General features: G+C 35.6%; 1 protein-coding gene and 1 long non-coding RNA gene across 4 annotated transcripts in view; one reads left to right on the top strand and one right to left on the bottom strand.

Annotated features, from left to right (window-relative positions):
* Positions 1-2850: 2850 nt before the first annotated feature.
* Positions 2851-3414, bottom strand: LOC308680026. Its single transcript, XR_014028868.1, has 3 exons — positions 3383-3414; positions 3265-3288; positions 2851-3160 (listed from the first exon to the last, which is right to left on the bottom strand). It is a non-coding gene; the product is annotated as an uncharacterized lncRNA (long non-coding RNA).
* A 3867-nt stretch (positions 3415-7281) lies between these two features.
* ccdc9b (coiled-coil domain containing 9B) overlaps positions 7282-8227 on the top strand; it is a 38872-nt gene continuing 37926 nt past the window's right edge. The window contains exon 1 of one of the 3 annotated variants that reach the window (XM_081347878.1): positions 7282-7850. The gene's annotated coding sequence lies outside the window, so the exon portion shown is untranslated. Of the gene's footprint in view, positions 8067-8227 lie in introns of all 3 variants that reach the window. The other 2 variants (XM_081347876.1, XM_081347877.1) reach the window with 2 other exon arrangements.

Below are 8227 nucleotides of genomic sequence, written 5' to 3'. Positions count from 1 at the left end.
CTGCATTTATATAGCGCTTTCACAGACCTATGGCCACCAAAGCGCTTTACATATAGCCTCACATTCACGGCAGTGTCAGCCATGCTAGGCACCTTCCAGCTCGTCGGGAGCAGCTGGGGTTAGGTGTCTTGTTCATGGACACCTCAACACTTGGTCAGGTGGAACCAGGGATTGAACCACCAACCTTCCGGTTTGTAGACAACCTACATGAACCACTGAGCCAGTGGCTGTGTTCTAGTTTAGATTATATATAGATTTTTACTATTATGATTGTCATAATTTAGAAATAAAAGGCATTTTCCTAGCCTGATTTTAGCCCTCTGATTTGAACACTCTGTTTGAAGGGGCGTGTCTGCTAATAGACTTCCGTGTAAACGCCCACTGCTGGGATTGGCTAACAGCTTTACATATGAAATAGCTAGTATTACATGTGGAACTCTCTCAAACCTTTAGCACGTTTTTACTATTACTGCTCTCAATGTTAACTACTGGTGAAAAGTGATAATTCTAGCAATGCAATTAGATCTATGGCATTATATTAAGATCATGGCATGAAAGGTTGCAGTGATGAGCATAGCCGATCACAGACATGTAAGTAGCGATCCCGTAATTACAACTCAATTTCTGCACACTAACGAATGCTTTCATCATAACTAACAGTGCAAACACAATGTTAATAAGAGATTCGTTGATTATTACGGGAGTTTTGGCCAGAACTCAGTCAGTGATTAACGCGGTTTGATTGACAGCTCCAGCGTGCACTGTTTGATTGACAGCTTGAACAGTGCATTCTTTGATCGCTTTCTATGTATAATTCAGTCAGTTTAATCAACAGATTATTTACACTCTGCTAAGAGAAACAATGTGAAGTTGACTGTTTGTGTTTAGTCACATGGACAAGAAGAACATTTGACTGTATCTACATGAATCATTACATCAGAAATCACTGGTCACAGATCAGGCATTAGAATGAACAGGGTTACTTACATGTTGTGGTAATACTGTCGAGTCCATATCGTCAAAGCCTGCGCCGAGTTTGCAGGTGGATTTACCAAAGAATCCAGAGAAATGTACCGAATACAAATAAATAATGTTCAACTGAGACATTCACATTGTTGAAAATAAATATCCACATTCTTAGCATTTAGATCTTGTTGTTGTTTTAGTCCAGTGAGTGACCCTGTTCTCTTCTCTCTTCCTCATCTCACTTATGGCAGTCGGCGGGGCCAAAGTTGATTTTCTTATGCCGAGGCGGTCTTTCAATACCTTATTACGTCATAAAGAGGCACATTCCAGGACGGGTCTTTCGCTGGGCCTGGTAACAATAAAAGCTGATTTTGGACTAACAAGGATGTTTTCAGTTCTGAAACTCTCAGGATATTCTTATAAAATGTTAACCTATTATATGCCAAAACAAAATCCAAAATTGGATTTCTCATTTCACGACCCCTTTAAACTGATTTAAATTAAAGCTACACTGTGTAATATTTTAAGTTGATTTTTAGCAAAAAAAACACGTTGTTATTTCAAAATTATACGTTCTCATTAATGTGTAATCACTTCAACCAACTATTTAAGTATTCTCGTAAGTGTATAATCTGCCATTTAGAATTCATACGAGGGAGTCGCTCGAATGGTGGAAGCCATGTTGCGCGTCCATCTTGAAAATACATTAGACAAAGAGGGACATACAAGCTTCGCCTTTCACGTTTTTACATGCAGTGGCACCGTGACGAATGCGAGAGGGAGATTTGCTCGCGTTTGCCGGCAGATTTGAAGTAATACGGCCACCGTAGGAGTTAAAACGCCCTCAGAATGGGAGGAGCTAGAAAGTAATATTCAGTTGGTATAATCATATATAATTCAACCGCTAGATGGGAGTAAATCCTACACAGTGTAGATTTAAATTGAATTTCTTAACTTAAGTTGAAATTGTTTAACTTGTTTGAGTTAAAGTAATGGAAGAACTTAAGTTGCCACAGTTTATTTTTATTAAAGTTTAACAGAATAACTGGTGTAAAAACTGCATTACCCATGATAGGTCTGCAGGGAATGCCATGTCCCCATAATGCACATGACTGATCCTCTTCTCTCAAAGTGTATGCATATTTTGTAACTTCTCAACTTTTTTTCATTTGCATTGCTTTGTGGGATTGTAGTTATTTCCATCAAAGCTATTAAGTCCAGCCTTTTGTGTTTTGACCAATTTTCATATACTTTTTTTTTTTTTTTGCTTCAAATAAAAGTTTGAGATTCATTGAATAGCTGGTTAGCTTAATACTTCTGGAAACAACGCTGCTGAGTTGACCTTTAGTGCCATTACCGGCCCCAAATAGAATTGAATGTTGATTTAACCTTTAACCAATACGCCCTTTTTGAGTTTCTGGACCAGTGGTGGGGACCTGCTGGCACATGCATACTGAACTGGAATGCTAAATGAAGCGCGCTCCAGATATTAAACCTCTAAGCGTCAACATCGCCACAGCATTTCACACTTTTGGAGAACTCGCCTACAAAATGGATTATTTGTTGATTTATCCATTTTTATTTGGAAAATGGCATGAATCACATTTAGAATTTGGTTAATGTTTATGGATCCAAACTTACAGAACCTGCACTGATGTTATTGGTTCCATCCAGTTGTTGTGCCGTAGCAGCAGGTTAGTTATACAGTCATCCTCAAATCAAGTACGTAACACACAAGATCTTGCATTGAACCTTAATATTTTCTGGAATTTAAGCTGATGTTTGGAATCCCAGCCGACGGCCATAAAAAATATGTTTGTGCGTCACATTTCATCATTTTGTTTCTTGCACAGCACAGTTTCACAATGAATGTCAATCTTTGAGTTTAGATTCTGATACTGATGTTTTTATTACAAACAGATATGATTTCCACAGTCCATTAAAAACACTCATAAAAATAAAGACAATTTGTTCAAGGGTGTTTTAATTTAATTCTCTGAATGCAAGGTTGAACTGAAACCCAGTTTGTTGCATGGACCATCGTGTAGTTTCAGGCTTTGAAGATTTAGTCTCACTTTTTTCCTTTTTGTTCACCTTTTTTCCCATGGTCACCATGACTGTGATCATGACCTTTTCCTTGACCTGGTGCCTGACCTTTATCTTTCCCTTTGTCTTGGCCCTTTCCATGCTTCCCCTATAAGACATAGCAGTAAAACAAAAGTAATAGATGTCTGTCATTGGATATGTTAAAAGTGCATCACATGTTTTCACCATTAAATTGCATTGTTGTTTTTTTACCTTTCCACCTTCATCTACTGAGCCCTATCAGACGGGAAATATGACAATATGATTAGCATAAAATGGAAAAATTATTTAACTGTTTGTGTAGAAGTGTTTGAAGTTATTGTCTTCATACCTCACAGTGAGAATCCGCATCTGCGCAATCCTGTTAATATACATTATGATCAGTGCATCATTCTTTAAAATTAACATTTTATTTAATCAATAAATTGCTATGCACATTTAAAAATATAAATATCTCACCTTCTTTGGTGCTGTAGAAGACATTAGGAAAACAAAAATAAGCATAAACAATTATTCTCTGATGGCATTTAATGAAAACGATTGGAAAAGTGTAAATGTAAAACATCTAAAACATTTAATAAAATGTCTGTCGATGCCACAAACAGAAAGATAACCATCTTTATAAAAAATAGCACTTACGTTTATCACCCATGTTGATATTTTCTATTTTCTGATATGCAATACGGCAGTAAAACTGAACTATAAAAAAAAAAGAGCCATAAGTGAACTTGCCTTATTTCACAAGGTTATAATAGACAAATGAATTTTCTAAATGCAATAAATTATTCAATCTGTTTTGGTTTCTGTCATCAAACAGTCACATTAATCATGCATTTGACAAATATCTCTCAGTGCTGTTGCAGCGAATAAATGAAGAATGTCTTACCTCTCGTCTTGTCTTGCTCTTTCAATGTGGAAATACTGTTTCCCTGCTGTATTTATACGTTTAGGTCCGCCCTCAGGTGACACACATACCTGCTCATCCGCACCCAAGAGTAGATAAACAAGTCTGCGTTTGGAGTCTGTGCGCGCTCACATAAAAGAGTGGAATGATAATTATATTTTTAAGATCAACTGTATTTTCTGGATTTGCTAAAAATGTGTCTTAAATCTCCTCTATTAGTTTGTTTCATGTATTTGAGTGCATGGCTGATGCACTGAATATAACACTTTATCACCCGCGCCCTAATCGAACAGTTGGCATGTAGTTGCAGAGTTAAGACATCTTATCCCTACATGTATAAACATGTGAGTTTAAATGTAAAACTTATCTCGCTGTAAAATGGTGATGTTTTTTGCTTTTCATGGGGAGAGGAATGTTATTGTCCCACTGATGCAATCTGAATGGAGCAACGCCCAAAATATCTTGGCAAGTGCACAGAAATAGGCAGTTGAAGGAATCATAATTATAACCTTTTCCACTTCACAAACCAGAAAGTCTGTGAAAGTCAGAAAGATCTTCTGAGATGCCAGCCAAACTGTCTGTGACTACAGTAGAGTTTACATGAGAAGATGCATAGAAACATTTTACAAATTACACTCTCAGAAAATGTGTAAAAAAAAAAACAAATCTCAGAAAATTGTAAAAAGTGTCACTGTATAGCATTACCCTTAAAAGGACAACTTTGTACCTTTTTTTTACCCCTAAAGGTGCATATTAGAGTAGAAATATGAACCTTAAGGTACTACTGTGAATTTAGGGGTTAATAAGGTACAAAGTTGTCCATTATACCTTCTCAGAGAAAAAAAAGGTACAAAAGATGTCACTGGGGCAGTACCTTTTCATAATGTGTACTTTCGTTCCTTTTAGGTACTGACGTGTTCCTTTAGGCCCGGGTATGTACTCTACTTAAAAGTATAAAAGATACTGCCCCAGTCACAGCTTTTGTACCTTTTTTCTGAATGTACTGGCCCAGTGACAAGCCTTAAAGGTAAAAAAAAAAAAAAAAAAATTAATTCTGAGAGTGAATGAAAAAGTTTGTTCATTCAAAGTAATCGTCTTTCATAATTCCATAAACTTTTTCACTGAACTGACTTTGATTTAATTCTTGAATTAGCATCATATTTGATGAGGTTTGCATCATTGATTCTGTTATTTTTCTGTTACCGTGAAGCCATCTTTATTGTTTAACGCGCTATAGGAATAGATCTGACTTGAGTTAAATTCAAAGGAAAACAAATGAAAGTGTTAACTGATCTTCATTTGCATTTGAGGTAAAGTAAGGAAACTTATTTTGATTTGTCATAACTTATTGATCATATTTTTTTTTTACAGTGTAGGTTGATTCAGCAATATCAAATAATATATTTGACTTAAATAAAACCAGTTAATTTAGATGTTATAATTTTTAGATTACCATTTTGTTTCAGTGCATGCAAAAGATAAATCACAAATTAGATCTTTTAAATATCTTTCTCAATATGTCTCCTGGACAGAACTAAGAATTTACGAAGGATTCCCTAAGGATATTGATTCATGTTAAAGTTTGCATAAGTCCACATGTAAACTGACACCAGATGTTAAGCTTGAGAATAGAATTGAAGGTATATGTTTGTTTTATATCCTTTTGAAACATAAAGCTTTAGGGTGTTTGCTCTGTCAATCTGGATTAACCCGCTCTGTGTTTGTAAAGGTGTATGAATGAGTTGCATATATAGAGGCATGTGCATCCGTCATCTATAATTGATTTAATAAAGCATGTTAACAAGCAGATCCATGGGAGAAAATGTGTTAAATTCTCATGAAATTCCCCTTTTTATTTATGCAAAATGTAGACCTGGTTTCACAGACAGGGTTTAGATTAAGCCAGGGCCTCAGTTCAATTATTTAACTAGCTTTTATAAACGTGCCTTATAAAACATCGTGTAAGACAATGCCACTGACATATTTTACGATCTGTCAGTGCAAGTTTCTTTCAGTTCAAACATGCATGTCTGTGAAACCGGGGGATGATTTTATTATTTTTTCATTTGATTCTTGGGATAAATAACCTGTTCCTGACAGGTTTCATGAGATTCGCTTCATCAAAGCTACTTATGCAAAGGTTCTTGATATCACACGGCTTTTGTTTTAACTAGGTTAACCAACTCCATGCCAAGAAGGTGAGAGTTCTTGGCTGTAATCCTTAGAGAATAAACAGGTTTGGTCATGTTTACCATCACAGAACATTAACACGCACATGCACATTGATAGTTGGTTGCCAAGAGCCCAATCCTAGGTTTTTAGATGTTAGCCTTTTGTAAAAAATGCCTTTAAATAACAAAAGTCAGTTCCTTATATACCATTACCATTATTACTAACAATTTTGGAAGGAAAACAGCAGCACAAACCTCAGTAGCCTAAGTTTCATCATTAGATCTGATGAGTTCAGTGATGCAGTGCTATTTTATTATTATTATTTATTTATAGCACTATTTTAGTGCTATAAAATATAAATATGAAATTGCAGTTATAATCAAGTTATAAAGTTGTGGTGCAGATTTAAATCCTTTTATAAAAACATTCCTTAAAATCAACGCAAACATATTTAAAAGCATATTCTTGTAGTGACTAGTGAAAGTTGATAGTCTGGGACAAGCACCAGTATTATTCACATTAATGACATGAGTCACTGCTTCAACACCTCACTCTCCTCTGATTGGTCGACACGGAGGTGTGTCTGATCAACACCAAACCTGCCACTACAATGAGCTTTAGCTTTATTTTTAAAAGATCGTGGCGTTTCCAAAAGACTCGTAATGTAGCATACTTGCGGTCTAATTTTTTGTTTTTTGTTTCAAAATTATGATACTCATAAAAAAGGTTCAAATGTGATTTAAATATATATATATACTGGTTATAATGTTTTGTCCTGTGTTTATAATATTTAAAATCACCAAACAATGTTAAACATGACATTAAAACTCCATGCATAAGAAAATATAGCCTATTAAAAAAGCCACATATCATGTAAACCCAGTACATGATAAATGCTCCACATTGCTCATTGTTTTATAAGCAGAGCGGGGTGGAAATGGGAGGTTTGAAAAGCTTAAGGTAACACAAACAGTGTAGTGTTTAATGCTGAATGTATCACTTTATTTATCTTATATATGTAGTTTGGGGATGTGATATGTGTGCTTTGCATTTTGGCTTTATGAGAAGTCACACATATGCTCAAGTAGCAATGTGAGTGTGTAACATGAAGCCACAGTGACATCTGAATCTCTTTTTTAATGGTCTGCACAGCCGTAGTGTTGTGGAGGTGAGCGGTCATGTACAGGTAGTAAAACATGCAGCAACAGGTGTGGTTTATGCTCAGTGTTTCAGGTGTGCCCTCTGAAACAGACTGATTTGGAATATTTATTTGATATTTATGAATATAACAGGTTTCACTGACATTCTATACCTATATATTGATCTAAACCATCTATACAGTAGATAAAACTCTCGTTTAATAGTTTCATGCAATGTCCCTTTTATTATAGATGTGCACTTTGACCCAATTCCTGGCTTTGGACACTGTCGTTGCACTGTTTAATAGCCTATGTGTAGCATATATTGCCAATAATGTCTATTGCCCAGACACTTAATGGTCAAATGCTAAAATGAGAGAAATAAAATAAGACTCAAATGAGTCAACAGTAGTCATAAATAAGCCGAAGAGCACAGCTTTGAAAGTGCGTAGTAGCTCAGATCACGTGGTTTCGCACTTTCGTCAATGAGCAGCAGATGGCGCCAAATCTGAAGCGCGCAGTGACGTCACTCAGCCAGGCCTCAGTTGAGTCTGCTAATCATGTGTTTTATACCTAGTTGGCAGGTAAGCGGTTCCACATCCACCCTGAATACTGGTTTATTTGATTATTTCACCTCATTTGGTCTTATTTTTTTCTCTTTTAATGTCTGAAGTGTTATACAAATGCAACGTAAAAAATGCTGAACGCGTTTTTGACGTTACAATACAAACATACAGTTGTCAAATCTGTGATTTAAGTTCCAACTCCATCTCAGATGTAGTTAATGTAATGTTTCAGAGGTATACATAACATCATTTTTGTTTTAAACAAATTATTGTTGATGGTTTAGTGCTGTTTTATACTAGTTTGATTGAGTGCTAGTCCAGCTAACAATAATAGGCTAAAAACGTTTTATTACCGTTATGAAAACGTTAGTTCGGAATGTTAATTGAACATTCAA

Source organism: Scardinius erythrophthalmus (genome assembly GCF_964197995.2).
Source record: "Scardinius erythrophthalmus genome assembly, chromosome: 19".
NCBI lineage: Eukaryota > Metazoa > Chordata > Actinopteri > Cypriniformes > Leuciscidae > Scardinius > Scardinius erythrophthalmus.
This window is presented reverse-complemented; position numbering and strand designations above follow the sequence as displayed.